Genomic DNA, 17,414 nt, shown 5'->3' with positions numbered 1-17,414 from the left:
ATTGTGTTAAGTATTTAGCTTTCTAAATGTTAAAATGAACATAAATAAGGAATATTTTTTTACCTCCAAATCTGCGCAGAACCCAATAATATAATTATTATGTAATTGCTTTGTATTACAGTAATGAAAATTCCATTTACAAATGAACTATGTTCAACATGCTAAATATAAATGCTGAATAGTTTTGCTTTCACAATCTCAAGAAATACAGATTTTTGGATTTTTACAATAACAAATAAATGTGTACTACATAAAGCACACATTAGACATGTATTAATTCATACACTATTTTACATCTCAAAAAGTAATGAACTATTATTGTTAAATTATAGAGTTTTACAATAACTAATAAAAATGATTACATCCAGCTTTCTAAACATACATGCCAAAATAATCTTAAAAACCAAACTGAAATATGTGGCAAGCATTTCCCTACAGAACTCTAGCATTTCTTCAGATAATAGTAGCAATTCATTTTTGAAGATACAGATCTTAATGACAGGAATATGAGCGTTGCTGAAGTGTTTGTGTGCCGAATGTCTTAGATACACTGGAGGAGAGCTGTGAGTCTTTCACTCTGTTATTAGTGAAGTGTGCAAGACAAAACTATAGTATAAGTGACAATTTAACCAGTAGGGTCATTATCCTCTCACTTTTAACCCTCTCGGCTTATAAGTGTGTGCGTGTGTGTGCGTGTGTGTGTGTGTGTGTGTGTGTGTGTGTGTGTGTGTATGTGTGTGTCATCCCCCTGGCCTGATAGCCATTGTAAAGCCTCAGGGAACAGCCCAAAATCAATAATGTTCCACTCCTCCATCTCTCTCTTCATTTAATAACTTGCAACCTTTGTATCATTGTTCAGCTTATCTTTCTTCATCTACCAAACCTCATTGTCTAAAATTCATCCTTTTCCTTATGATTTCCCCCCTGTTTGGATTGTATAATTATGTTCATGATCATGAAATGACTTTATAAATTGACAGATGTAACCTGCCTATTTTAAATTGATATTAAGATTCAAAATGTAAGTTTATATTAATGTGTTATTAATTGTTTATAGCTTTGTTGTTGAAGTATTTCTTTTTCTGTTTAATTATTATTTCCTAAATCACATTTGGCCATATTTAATGTCTCTGTATTGTGACTTCTTAACTACAAATATTATAAGTAGGTAAAATAGATTGAAATATTAAAAAATGCAAACCAACCTGAAAATAGAAATTGTACAGTTTTGTGTAATAACAAAGAAACGACAACAAAACAAAAGTATTTTTCTTGTAATAATAATAATAATAATAATAATAATAATAAACAAAGTGGTTCATTCTGCTGTTACAACCACAGTTAAATAAAGCGACTAAGCCGAAAAGAAAACCAATGAATGAATGAATGACAATAATAATAATATAATATAATAAAATAATAATAATATATTAATAAATAAACAATGTGTTAAAAATAATACATTGTTTTTATAATACAATATTTGTATTTTATTGTAATAATAATAATAATAATAACCCTTTAACTGCCTGCTCTATCAAATGTTTGACCATCTTTTGACTGTTTTAAACAGAGACGGTTAAAGAATGACTGTTTCAAATAATGGTTTACACAGCATAGTTGGTTTACAAATAAAGAAAATCAAACAAATATAATCCTCTAGCACTACTACACTTGATTTTGGTTTCATTATTAAAAAAAACAACAACAAGAAAACATGTAAAATGAGAATCTGAAATATTTTATGCCAAAATAAAGACAATTTAGTTTTTAAAATGTTTCATTTTGATTCAGTTTTTATATAAATTGATCTTAACTTTATATGTTATGATTATATGTATTAATTCTGGTACTATTTCCATAAATCGACATATCAACCATTTGGTAGTGGTTGATATTTTAGAAATTATGAGATGTGTTGGGAAAAAAAAAAAATTCTTGTTGCATGGGGCAGTTAAACAACAACAACAACAATAACAATAATAATAATAATCATAATAATAATAATAATAATAATAATAATAATAATACATTGTTTTTGTTATTATTACTTATTGTTGTTATTATTAATGTAAATAATTAATAACATCATTAATAATTATTAATAATAATAACAATGAACTGTATGTTAATAACATTAACAATAAAATTGCAGTATTAAATGTATTGCTTTATTAGCTGTAGTAATTTGAAGGAAATAACTAAATAACTAACTAAATAAATAAATAAATAAATAACGTTTTAGAGACACTTTTAAAAACATTTAGCCATTTATACAACTCACAAGAACTGTCATGAAAATTTGATGAACAGTAAATTAAACTGTAACAAAACAACTGAAAACAACCTGCATTTATAGAATTCTATGTTATAATAGCACTAAAATTATTTATAAATTAATATTTACAGTGTATGCTTATTTTAACACTTAGAAAGCTTAATGTAATACATTTTGTGCATTTATTAGTTATTGTAAAATCCAAAATATTCTATCAATTTATACATTTCCAAACTGTATTCATTTAAAGGAGATTAATGTAAACAAGAACAAAAGTTTCAGATACACTTGTGACAATGCGTAGCCTAAATAAATGTATACAAATCAATTTGAACTTAATATTTGCTTCCTTCGGCATTGTGTATCCAAAGGCTTCTTAACGCAGCAGTTATTTCCTTCTTGAAATCATAATTCTCTGTCAACTTGTGTTTTAAGCGTCTCGCAGTCTGGCTGTTAGAAAGAGAAAGCTTACCATAATGTACAAGAAAAGACAGACAAAAATGCATTTACTCAGTCTTTCGAGGCCCTGGTGGGTGAAATCAATAATGAGACGCGCAATTTTGAAAATGGTGCGAATAGATTGTGTTCATACATAAACCCTTCGACTGCACAAGCCAGTCTATGATGTTTTCCTGAAGAGAGAGAAATGTAGGCAAAAGGTTTCCGAGACAAACTCAGCTTTTTTTTTCTTCTCAAAGCGTTTAAACCTTTCTTTGCACAAATGTTGAGCGTCTGCATTCTTTCCAATGGAAAGCCCAAAGGTTTTCTTGTATAAATCAGGGGAGGGGAGAGACGCGGCTGCCATGAACAGGAGTCCAGTATTGATTTCTTTTTGTGGTGCAGTCCTATTTAGCTGCTGTCAAAGCTACTTTCCACTAGCCGGAGTCAAATTGCCGTATTTACAGCAAGAGCCCTTGTGGAGTGGACTACGAGCATTCAAACAATAAGCCTTTTCAAGACAGACAATCCAAAATATCTGTCAGAAAAAAATAAGAAGGAAAAAAAAACAACTCGGAGTACAAAAGATTTCGCTCCAACTTTCTTCTAAACAAGTGTATCGTTTATTATCATACTAAAATAAGATAGCGGTAGGCTGAGCAAATTCTGTGCGCGCGCGGGCGTGTGTGTGTGTGTGTGTGTGTGTGTGTGTGTGTGTGTGTGTGTGTGTGTGTGTGTGTGTGTGTTTGGAGTTAAGAAGGCTACTTCATACTCGACTTTAGAGATTTAAGTTTAATTGTTTTTCTTCTTTAAAGAAAATAAAATCCACAAAATATTGGACCTTTTCTTCCTTGTGCTTAGTTATTTTTTTTATTTTGTACTACTTTTAGAATCGGTTGTCTACAGGAAAAAATGCAGACAATCTCTAAAGCTCAAAAAAGCAACAGTGATAATTTTAAAATGGATGACTTTGGTATATTTTACTTATTTATTATTTTTGTGAAGGACAAAATATTGTATTCTTTGTTAAGTAATTGTTTTTATGATTATGTTTAAGTCCTTCACCCTATAAAATGTTTTTTAGTGTTGAGTTCTCCTTAGTGTTTAAAGGACACGTTTTAAAAATGTAAAATATAAATCTGTTGGTCTTTGTGTTAAAAATATGCCAAAATCACACATTCGCCATAGAAAGTTTGGTAAAACATAACCACTTTAAAAAATGCTGGGTTCCACACAAACGAGTTGTGTTACAGTATAAATGAATTAAGTTATCTTAGTTTTGTACAAATTTAAGTGGATTAACCATAAATAAGTTGTCCCAAAAAAAATCTCATGAATTGTGTTGTTTCAGCTCATTTTAAATAAGTAGTTTAAACAAACAACAAATAATATTTTTTGAGTGATGTTTTGAAATAATTTTTAGGAGTTTAAGTTTATTTTTCTGTTAACAGTAGGTGGTTTACCCATTCATTCATTCATTTTCTTGTCGGCTTAGTCCCTTTATTAATCCGGGGTCACCACAGCGGAATGAACCGCCAACTTATCCAGCAAGTTTTTTTTAAGCAGCGGATGCCCTTCTAGCCACAACCCATCTCTGGGAAATGGTTTATTCTCAATTAAACATAAAATCTAAAATATTGTATGGCATACTTAAAAAATAAAGATGATTTAGTATTAAAATGTTTTAACTTGGTCATGTTTTTAAATAAATTGGTCTTACACTTCATATTTTCAGATTTGTCATAGTATATCTATTTATTCTTGTACTTTTAGCATAAACCAACATATCAACCACTTGGTAGAGGTTGATATTTTATGAATTATGGGATGTCTTAAAAGAAAACACATTGAGTGTGTTAACTAACAACATTCAGAGTTGAGAAATGCAATACATTTTATTATTATTATTTATTTATTATTATTATTATTATTGGTGCATGGGACAGTTAAAGGGATAATAATAATAATAATAATAATAATAATAATAATACGTTTAACAACAATGACATTTGCTGCTTGTTCAAATTACTAATGTAAAATGAGTTAAAACAAAACAACTAAGGCGTTTTTTTTTTTTTTTGGGGGGGGGGGGGGGTGGGGGGCAATGTTATTGTTTTGTGCTCAATACACTTAGATTTGTAAAAGCTAATATGTTAACTTCATTATTTCTTGTTGTACAAGCATTTTTTACAGTGTTGTTTTGTCTTGATTATCTTTAGATATTGGTTATGTGAAATTGCTTATGAAGAACTGTACTAAACAAACAAAACAGACACAATTCTCCATATCATATTGTTAACATTATTACAATTTATACAGCACATTCAGCATGGTTTAGGAGTAGAACTGTACCTCAGAATGCTTTTACAGAGTGTTATTATAATTTTTGCTTATAGTAATTTTACATAATGTAAATAGGATTCTACGATTTTAATTCAAAGCAATCCCTTTTCTTATCTAAAACAATGTTGTGATGTAACCGTAATTTGATTACCATATTTAAAAAGTCAAGCCACACTTTTTTCTATAGTGTTTTATATAGTGTTGTGCCAAAGCTACATGGATACAACAGAAAAAATAACAATATTTGAGATTTAAGGAATAAAAGCTAATTATATTTAACATTTATGCTGATATAAATCACATTAGCTAGGTACCAGAGTAAACAAATGACTTGGATTGCAGTACTCCCCATCCATGTGTGTGCGTGTATGTGTGTGCATGTGTATAATGCACCAAAACTTTCCACAAAAGGACGCGTGTGTGGAGAAGAGATTTGTCCCACTGCGTGAAGGGCCTCTTTATTCTTCTGTGACACGTGTGAGGAGAATAGGACACACGGAGGAAGGCGTTGAGTGTGAAATCCCAGCACTCGTCCATTGTGTGTGTCATTTATTCTGAAGAGAGGCTCCCCTTTACACACACACACACACACACGAGCATGCACAAACACACGCTGAGGGGTCGACGGGTGGTGGAGGTCATTGTCATGGACACACACACATGCCACACAGACACACAAAAGTCTTAAAAATCAAGAGTGTATTATTGAAGGTGGTATAATCGGTTATGGATGTGAAGAGAAATAACTATTTAGACATACATGTAAGTTAGTTCACTATTTTAATTAACAGTTCAAATTTTTTTAGTCTGTTATTTATTTTTTTTTCCCTTTTACTTATAATCCTAGATTTTTACCACTGATTTATTGTTATTGTTTATAGGATTAGTTTGGAAACTAAATTTTCAGTTATTATATTTTAATGTGAGCTACTAAAATGAGTTTTAAGTTAATGGTCTTGCACAATTTAACCATTTTAATATGCTGTTTTTGCTAATGTTGTTAGAAACATCAATATAATAATAATATAAAAACATATTAGCAAACCAGAAAAAAAAAATTCTTTAAAAACTAAATATTCACATTAGAAGGACACAAAAAAAAACTAATTTTCCACAGCACAAACAGCCAAAATATAACAATAAAATACAATAGAACAATAAAAATACATTTATATTACTTCAATCTTGTCATTTAAACCCTAAAAATATATAAGTCTTTAAAAATAATAATAATTTAGTGCACTATCGCATTGAAAACAAGTTTAATTGTCTCAGATTCTGGATAAAATCTATTACGCAACAGTCCAAATTTCATTCACACACTTGCTCATTTTATTTGTTTCCTTCTGCTGTCAGATCCAGAATAGATTTGCTGAAACAAAGCAGCTCTTCTTCATCAGCTCTTTATGAATTAGTTGAGTGTTTGCTATTGATCGCAACATACACAGTTCATTGTTGGGGCTTCTTGTTCATTTGTTCAATTTAATCATGAAAAGTCAAACTGTTGTGACTACAGTCAATTTCTTAGTGTATAAAGCCTTACAAAGATTTTTTTTGTCAGGTTTATTTTTATTATTATGTTTACTTAAATGCTGAAATTCTTATAAATAGCGGCAAACTATGTTGTGCACTTATTGAGATGTCTTGTGTATTTAATTCTATTTTGTCATTAATTATCAGTAATAAAAATCTAACCTGAAAGCAAATGCATGAAGCACTGTAGAACCCAAAATAGATAAGGTGACTCAAACCATTTGAGGAAGCAGATTGCAACAAACCATTTAAGTTCAAAAACTAGTCTTAATAAATACTGTGAACTTAATCCATTTGAGTAAATGAAGCAATTTGAGCACAGTAAAACCCAATAAATGAAGAGAACTCAAACCAACTGAGTACTGTAAAACCCAATAAGTTAAGGCAACTCAAACCGTTTAAGGAAACCAATTGCAATAAACAATTTGAGTTAAATTACTTCTCTATATGATTACTGTGAACTTACTCCACTTAAGTTGAAGTAGTAAGGTATTAAATTAACTTATTATTTTCAGCATTGAGTTAAAAATTCTTTTCAAATGAGAATTAACTTTTTAGTACATTTTGAGTTAACTACTCACTTCATTTGATAAAGTTGACTGTTGTGTTTTACAGTGTATATATATATATATATATATATATATATATATATATATATATATATATATATATATATATATATATATATATATAGAACCCTCCATTTTTTACTGTGTGTAACAATGTTTTGTTCTGTAGACTATTGAAAAAAAAATTAATCGAAAAAAAATATAATTTTGAACATAAAATGTTTTTTGAAAAATTTTAAAAACTGCTTTTATTCAAGCCGAAATAAAACAAAGAAGACTTTCTCCAGAAGAAAAATATTATCAGACATACTGTGAAAATTCCTTTGCTCTGTTAAACATAAATTGGGAAATATTTAAAAAAGAAAAAAAAAATCAAAGAAGGGCTAATAACTCTGACTTTAACTGTATATATATATCTTTAAGTGTTTATTTTGTCACACATTATCACTTTAGTGATTTAACTTTAGTGTTTATCAGATGCATATTGTTTAAGGCTTACTATTATTCTACATATTTTGTACTATACTATATTATATTACTCTATTTTTATTCTATATATTATTGTTATCTTTTAATCAGTAATATATATATATATATATATATATATATATATATATATATATATATATATATATATATATATATATATATATATATATATATATATATATTATAAATATTTTTCTATAAAATTTTATTGTACAAACAGTAAATTTTTTTAGGAATATAAATATAGTATTTTATGACTGTGTGTGTTTGTGTGAAAGAATTGTTAACGTGAAAAGTAGCAGATATTTAAAACTAGGGCCCGCAAGCCAAAGTTGGCCCATGGTAATGTTTGATCTGTTCTACCCTCCAATCAGAGAAGAGAGTACGGTGAATGTCTTTAACTTTAATTTCTAATATAGCATAACCTTCTTTGATTGTTTGTTTTATTGCTGAGCTACAAAAAAAGTTAACTAAAATTAAATGTTTCAATTTAATGTCTGATGTTCAAAAATACTGTAACTACTGCAATCTATGGACACACTGTAAAACCCAACAGACAACGTTATCAAATGAATTAACTTAAAATGTACTGAAAGTTAAATTAAATCTAATACTAATTTGAAAAGAGTCTTAAACTCTGTGTTGAAAGTAATGAGTGAATTGAATACCTCATTACTTCAACTTAAATGAAGTTTACAGTACTCATATAGATATGTCTTTCAACTCAAGTGGTTTGTAGCAATCGGTTTCCTTGAAAGATTTGAGTTCCCTTAACTTATTAGGTTTTACAGTATTCAATGATCTGAGTTCTCTTCATTTATTGGGTTTTGCTGTGCTTAAATTGCTTCGTTTGCTCAAATGGATTAAGTTCACAGTACTCATTAGGATTAGTTTCTTAAATCAAATGGTTTGTTTCAATTGGTTTCCTCAAATGGTTCAAATTACCTTAACCTATTGGGTTTTATAGTGCAGAGAACAATGCCGAAGAACTCCAATCTGTTATAAATGGGACTGCTTTTGTTTTTACTGTTATAAATGTATTATTAAAAATTACATTAGTTGATATAAAGCATGGGTTTTCTACTTATTTTAAAATATGACTAATTACCCATGGCAACTTTAATGTAAAACAGTTTGAAATATTTACCTTTGGTCAACAGCCCTCAATCAAGTTTTCTTTTTGACCTTTTGAAAAAAAAATTTTTTTCAAAACGTGCCATACAAAAAATAATAATAACATGAATAATAACAATTATTATTATTATTATTATTATTATTATTATTATTATTATTATACATGTTTGAATGACCCCCTTTACAATAAGGCTTCATTAGGTAATTTAAGTAATTAATAAATAATGTAATAATTGTATTGTTTATCATTTGTTCAAGTAAGTAAATACATTAACTAACATTAACTAATTCAGCCTCATTGAAAGTGTTTGAAATGATTCAGTTAATATAGCTAATCAAGTGCAGAAGTATAGTGAAAATAAATATACCCTATTTTTTTTAAACAGTAAAGGGGTTGAACCCCAAATACCTAAATTAAATAGGAATAAATACATATTATATTTTAAATATGAAATCTGCTACAAAATTCTGCATTTGCATTTCAAGCTGCTGTATTGAATAATACAATACGAGTGTGCTATGAACTGCAGAAGGAATAGTAAAAAACACACATACACACACACAGGCACACACACCTACAATCGACATTTCATTGATCTGCACACACACACACACACACACACACACACGCACACACACACACACACACACACACACTTTCCTCATAAGCTGCACATGTGACTCCTCCCCTCTCAACAGCATCACGGTATGTTTATCACACACACACATACGACAGCAAATCGCACCTGCAAACCCCCGCTTATTCTCGTGTAGATGGCATTGGTATTATAGTAAACGTGAAATGATTTCTTCAACATCGCCCAGAAGAGTAAAATATCCAGCGCTCTTACCTTAGACTGGAGACGGAACTGTGTGATTCTTCCTGTCGCAACAATCTCCTGCATATCGGCTGTTTCTCGCCGTCGCTCTCTTTCAGTATAATGGTGAGAGCCCACCAATCAATTAGCCCTGCCTTTGATTGATCAGGCCTTGTTTTGGTCACTATTCGTTCAGCCACACACACACGGTTTCATCACTCTGTGGTTTCATTGACACGACGATGGGATCAATGCGTCTTTGTAATTCTGTGGTGTGACTAAGGGAAAATAATGAGGCCTAGTAAAGACAGTGACAATGAAAACACACACGTAGGATTGTTCAGCCGTCTTCGAGAGGATCTGCTATTCTGTGGTTTAGTTTTTTTTATATTAGAAAATTTAGCAGACATTTACTTGTAAATACATTATATATATATAAATATATATATATATATATATATATATATATATATATATATATATATATATATATATATATATTATACTTACATTTTTAATCTGCTGTAGATTCAGAGCTTAAATTTTTTTTCATCTAAAGCTAGCCATCACAAAAATAAATTTTCAGAAAAAAATAAAGATAATTTGGATTTTTTTAAATAATTATTTTGCTTGTGATTCATAAATGTCAGTTTTTTATTCCGGTTCTTGAGGGGATGTTAGATCCTTACAGCAGAGCGCAGTGTGAAGTGTGTGTGATTTTTTAAATAGTTGAATGTGTGTTTTCACCATTTTTAGTACACTGATGTGATAGCATTTAAATACATGTACTAAACTTATTTGTGCATTAAAATGAGAATTAAAAAATCTGAGTTGCAAAAAATTAACAGCATAAAGACAATCAAGCTTTAAATACTAAATAAATACACAAATAAATAACTGAACGCAGTGCAAGTTTTTATATCAATTACGTCATCATTTAAAAATCAAACCACATCTCATTGATATATGCAATGCGTCTAAATGTTATGCAGCATTTGATTTGAAAGTGAATTGCATGATTAACAGATTTTGTCTATTTATTTATTTTGTGTTATTTTGTCTATGAATATAAGATTTTCTTCGTGCTGACTGCTGTTAAATTATAGAACTTTGATATTTACTTGAGATTGACATAAATTAAATTTAAGGTAAGGGTCTGTCTTACTTTTCATGTATAACTTTTATTTTATTTCAAATTTATAGTCATTTTTTTCTTTTGATTTAAGTAATTTATTGTGTTGTAATATGTTTTGGCTATTCCATGGTTGTCTAAGACAAATTTCCCAGAAATGGGACAATAGAATCGGAATCAGAAAAAGCATTATTGCCAGGTATTTTCACACATTTGAGGAATTACAGAATGAGGCAACAGAATTACAGAGACAGGATGGATAATCTTAAATGCAGATATTTCAAAACCCCTCTACTACACAGTGTCTTTATAAAAGAAGTTAAAATCTTTTCGGATGCCCTGTCTAATATTAAAAAAAATTGCTTTAAAAATGTTAATTTGTTTGCATCGTATATCTTGCCATAGCCGATATCTGTTTTATATTCATTTATTTTTATGTTTTTTTTTTCACTCCAAATTTTATTTTAGTTTAGATGATTTAGATGATTTTTGTAATTGACATTTTTTTGTATTTTTGCATATTATTTTGTGTTGAACCTTCCATGTGTGATACGTAGTTTATAAAGTTGAGTGCCATTTTGTTGTATTTGGATTTTGTATTTCCAATAAAAAATTAAAATAAAAAACAGATAATAAATGTTTTTTTGTTTTGTTTTTTTAAGATAAAAGAAAGTAGTGTATGCAAATATACAAACTGACAAGTGTTTGTACAATAAAGTATAAAGAATCAAACAAACAAATAAAATCATTGATATAATTTGTGGGCGACGCATGTAAGAAGGTCGCTGGTTCGAGCCTCGGCTAGGTCAGTTTGTGTTTCTGTGAGTTTGCATGTTCTCTCCGCGTTCACGTGGGTTTTCTCCGGGTGTTCCGGTTTCCCCCACAGTCCAAAGACATGCAGTACAGGTAAATTGGGTAGGATAAATTGTCCGTAGTGTATGAGTGGGATTGGCTGTGTATGGATGTTTCCCAGAGATGGGTTGCAGCTAGAAGGGCATCCACTGCATAAAACATATGCTGGACAAGTTGGCGGTTAACTCCGCTGTGGCGACCCCACAATATTAAAGCCTAAGCCGAAAAGAAAATGAATGAATGATATAATTTATAATTTTAGATATTGTATATATGTTGTGAATTCTTAAATTAAAAAATCCACACCTAATACTGCTAATGCTTCTGATGTTGTATTTTATACATTCACAATGCATTCAATACAGTTTGCTGATGTAAATATATTTATATATTTCCTCAAATTTGTTTCACCTTCTTGTGAAAGATATGATATTATAAGTGATTGACAAAACATTAAAAAAGGTATTACATAACACTAAATAATAAATATTACTCACAGGAAAATACAAACAGCACCACACAAAATAAATAATTAATAATATTCTCAAAACTTGGTTCAAATACAGAAAAAGTGTTTTTTAAGCATAAAACACTACAATTTTATTTAGTTTATCACTTTATGCTGAGCACTGTATATATATATATATATATATATATATATATATATATATATATATATATATATATATATATATATATATATATATGAATACCACCTTTAAAGCTATCTTTTAAATTCATATGATGCTATACAATATTATATGTGTGCAAATACATTTGATTAGTTCAATACTGAGGCCAAATCCGGAGATAATCTTACAAAATAACTTAAGGGTCCAAAACATTGTATATCCTAATTTCAATCATACATTCATTTTATTTTTGGCTTAGATCCTTTATTAATCTGTGATTGCCACAATGGAATGAACCAAATAATCCAGCATATGTTTTATGCAGCGGATGCCCTTCCAGCCCCAACCCAACACTGCGAAACACCCATACACACTCTTTCACAAACATACACTAAGGCCAATTTAGCTTATTCAATTCACCTATACCGCATGTCTTTGGATTTGTGGGCGAAACCAGAGCACCCGGAGGGGAGAACACACAGGGAGAACATGCAAACTCCACACAGACATTTTATATTATTTTGTCAATAAATATAAAAACGTCTTTGTGCGACTGATGTTGAATTATTGGACTTCAATGTTTACTTGAGTTTGACATAAATTCAAGGAAGGGTGTTGTCTTACTTTCCATGTATGATTTAGTTTTTTTAATAAATATTATTTTAAATTTTTAAGTCTATTTTTTATCTTTTGATTTAAGTAATTTATTGTGTTATAATATGTTTTGGCTATTTCATGGTTGTTCAAGACAAATATAATCATTAATACTACAGTTTGTTTTTTTTTTTCTAACTTTTTACACACGTTTTAAAAACTGTCACCTTTTTTTAAAAACTCTACTCACAACTCTCAAAACTGCACACTCAAAATACTAAATGCCTCACATCTCCTTCAAAATGTAACACTGCATTCAAAATGCCATACATCATAATAAAGCATTTGCATCAATTGGCAAACACGTCGTAATAAATGTTTGGATATGACATGGGGGAGTTAGCATCCATTGACTGGAGAAGCTTTACAAACAGTAAATTATACTTTACAGAATTCTTTCATTTTTTTGTAAAGGAATTTAAATTTTAGAATTTAGAAAAGGTGAGTATACTGTAGGAGAGGTCAAAACTACAAATTGTGGATGGATGGGAAACCATTTTTTTGTTGTTTTTTTTGGACCAGAACAGCCCGGTTTTCTGTCACCTTTAACCTATGTAGGCCTGTACTACCGTAAAGCGGTTAGTGATCAGTTAGTGTTTCCACATTTGAGCAGTGTGTGCAACCTTGTGAATAAATGTAGCATTTTGATTGATTGTGTTTGGAAAAGGAAAGCAAGTAGTTATAATTTTGTGTTTTAGGTAGAGCAATGTATTTAAAGTTTTGAAAAAAAAAAAGTTTAATCCAAGTTCAAGGCTAAGAAATAGCTTCTGCTTTGGGAGATTTGTTGTGTAGTTTTGAATATTGAGTGAGATGTTTCAAAATTGTATGACATGAAAAGATTTCGCGTGTAAGCAGCTGTCATTTATTAAAAAAAACTGTAATTTATTATTTTAGATATCATATACAGTACGTTGCAATTTTTTACTCACTTAAAATTTCACACCAAATACTAACCCCTGATGTTTCTGCTGTTGTATTCAATACATTCACATTACATTCAATACATTCTGCTGTAAATATACTGTAAAGTCAGAATTATTAGCCCCCCTTTGAATTTTATTTTTATTTTTTAAAATATTTCCCAAATGATGTTTACCAGAACAGGGAAATTTTCACAGTATATCTGATAATATTTTTTTTTCTACAGGAAAAAAAAAGTCTTGCTTGTTTTATTTTGGCTAGAATAAAAGCTGTTTTCAATAATAACATATATATACAGTATATATATATATATATATATATATATATATATATATATATATATATATATATATATATATATATATAAATATATATATATATATATATATATATATATATATATATATATATATATATATATATATATATATATATATATATGTATGTATAGAATGTATGTATAGAAGTGTCTTGAAAAATATCTAGTATAATATGATTTACTGTCATCATGGCAAAGGTAAAATAAATAAGTTATAAAAACTATTATGTTTAAAAATGTGTTGGAAAAAATGTATCTTCGTTAAACAGAATTTGACAGAAAAAAACAAACGGGGCTAAAAATAATAATAGTTCTGCTGACAAAAAAAATAGATAAAAAATATTCATTTTCAAAATGGAGTATACAGACACTCACACACACACACACACACACACACACACACACACACACACACACACACACACACACACACATTTTGCCCATTTAAAATATACTATCATTTTATGTAACCATTTGACCATAACATTAAAGTACATGCTAATATTTTTATGATTACTTTAAAGCATGCAGTCATCAAAATGTCTTTGACCCATTTCCAATGAACTCTTTTCCCCATAAACTCACCTTGTATTGATCTGATAACTATTTCTGGAAATTGATTAATTGTGAATAATCAAGTAATTAATATCCCTCAACTTAAGATTCAAGATTTTACATAAATACTTCTGTAAAAAAGGCAAAGCCAGTAATGGACAGTGGGTGTGGGTGTCCATGGCAAAAGGATGGATCTGTCAGTGTGGTCAGGCCTTTGCAGCCCTTTATCTGTGCTTAAACACTGACTGCTGTGGTCCTGATAACTGACGTCCCACTGCCAAAACCTGACAGAACAGTGGAGAACATCAGACATCTGCTGCAGCTCTGGGTGGGTTGCAAATCTTACAGTCCAGTTGCATCATTTTCAGAAATCAGAGGGTGTGTTTCACTGGTTTTCAGAGCTACAGCTTGAAAAATATACAGTCAAGCCTGAAATTATTCATACCCCTGGCAAATTCTGACTTAAAGTTACTTTTATTTAGCCAGCAAGTTTTTTGATTTTTTTTTTTTAAATGGAAATGACAATGAAAAAATAGCTATTTTTATTCATTCATTTTCTTTTTGGCTTAGTCTCTTTATTAATCTATGTACTTGATGTACTGGATGTACTTCCAGCAAATACACATACACTCAACACACATACACTCCCATTCACACACATACACTACGGCCAATTTAGCTTATTCAATTAACTTATAGTGCATGTCTTTGGAATGTGGGGGAAACCAGAGAACTTGGAGGAAACCCTCATGAACAAGGGGAGAACATGCAAACTCCACTCCACACAGGAACACCACTAGTGGTGATATTCTGTATAATATTATTTCTTGTTCCTAAAACTTGGATATATAATATTTATGCCGTTGTTTGATATATATATATATATATATATATATATATATATATATATATATATATATATATATATATATATATATATATATATATATATATATATATATGCGACATTAAAGTATAATAAGATTCTTTGTAAAAAAATAAAAATTCCATTCTATATCGGTCATGAAAAATCAAGTAGATGTAGTAGGTGTAGTTGTATGAAATAGTGCTTAGCATGGTTTGTGATTGTCAGTCTTAGTGTAACGATTACAGTGTGCTTTCTTTGGATTAAGTTAAATGTAATTAGAGGTTTACATTTGTTAGCTGTAATATTTGCACACGCATGCACACGCACACACATACAGAGCAAGCAGTATTGTGAGTGTTTGCTCTCCTCGTGGCCCTGATGCAGTAGTGTACATCAGTAAATCATCCTCGCGTATTGATCAGTCTTAGCTGGTTTATGGCCTGATGTTGTAAATGTCATGTTTTAACTGTTCATGTTTGATATCAATCTGATTAAAGCAGTTACTTCCATAAAGAAACTGTACACAACAAATATTCCGAATCTGCCATCAGTGATTACTCAGTGATTAAATAGCATGTAGATTACTATATGACCATCAATTTGTCAAAGCAAATATTTCTCTGCCTTTTCTGTTTGCACTGTTTCACTAGCAAAAAAGGAAAGAATCAATTCAGAACAATGTGCTTCTGTCCACATGGCTTAAGCAAAGTACAACAGCAATGTGGCCATTTACGAGACATTTTACAAATAATTATGTCGGCAAAAACATACGTTTGGATAAATACCATTTAAACCTACTGTACACTATTAGAAATAAAGGTACAGTAGCTGTCACACTGCAGTACTTTTCAAAAGATACATATTTTAACCCAAAGACTCTAAAATGGTACCTCAAAGGTACATAATAGTACCCAAATGTACCTAAAAAGTACATTTTAAGTTAGCATTATGGACCCTTCAGGTACAAATATATACCTTTTGAAAAGGCACTGCCTCAGAGACAGCTCCTGCATAGTACCTTTATTTCTGAGAGTAGACTCACATCTTTATGTGCATACTTTATTTTGGTCATTACGATGGCAGAACTATTTATTTATGTTTTGACTTTTAATCAGAAAATAAGGACACAAGAATTGTTTAATCATTCATTAATTTTCCTTCAGCTTAGCATTTTCAGTAAATAGTATACATTAGGTGAATTGGGATGCAGCATTTGACTCATTGGATGGAAAGGCTGCTTTATTCATAAATGTTTTATGCAATATTTCAGTATAAGAGTAATTTGTATCTTTGGATGTAAACAAAGCGAGAGTAAACATGATTTTCTTTGGAGGAAGCAAAGTTTGTTTTGGCATCAATGTCACATAAACCGCCGTGGTAATTAAGGTATGGCCGGCTTCAGCCCAGAGAGATGCAGCACAGAGTGGATTATATGAATGAGATGGCACAGTCCAAAAAACATCAGACCCATTTGAATCACAAAGAAAGCTGTATTTTAGAGTAAAGAAACTGTTAGTCAGACTAAGTGTTGCTGTTATGGACTGTTTCTCTAAGAGTTTTGAAATAGACTAATGCAATTGGCTGTCTTTGAAAAGCAACTGGAGCTATACTGCCCTGTGTTCCTGTTTCAATTGAGAATACGTTGAACATTGAAACAAAAAAACATTTTATAGCACTTCAAGGGACCTTTAAGGCTGTGTACAGAAGAGTTTCAGTTCTCGAACTGGTTTTCCACAGATGTAATGGATCGGTTCATAGAGTGGTGAAGACATATGTGAGCAATATCACACAAGCTGCAGTGCACTATGGCTGCGACCTTGTGCTGTCACCGCTGTGCTGATATACTCTACCACAGTGTAACATGTGTGATATTATGCTT

General features: G+C 30.1%; 1 long non-coding RNA gene across 2 annotated transcripts in view; it reads right to left on the bottom strand.

The window, feature by feature from the left end:
• LOC141378759 (uncharacterized) overlaps nt 1-9,724 on the bottom strand; it is a 108,436-nt gene extending 98,712 nt beyond the window's left edge. For both annotated transcript variants that reach the window (XR_012394088.1, XR_012394087.1), the window contains exon 1: nt 9,636-9,724. This is a non-coding gene — a long non-coding RNA (uncharacterized lncRNA). The remainder of the gene's footprint in view (nt 1-9,635) is intronic.
• Between the last annotated feature and the right edge of the window lie 7,690 nt (nt 9,725-17,414).

Source organism: Danio rerio, chromosome 18 (assembly GCF_049306965.1).
Source record: "Danio rerio strain Tuebingen ecotype United States chromosome 18, GRCz12tu, whole genome shotgun sequence".
Lineage (NCBI taxonomy): Eukaryota > Metazoa > Chordata > Actinopteri > Cypriniformes > Danionidae > Danio > Danio rerio.
This window is presented reverse-complemented; position numbering and strand designations above follow the sequence as displayed.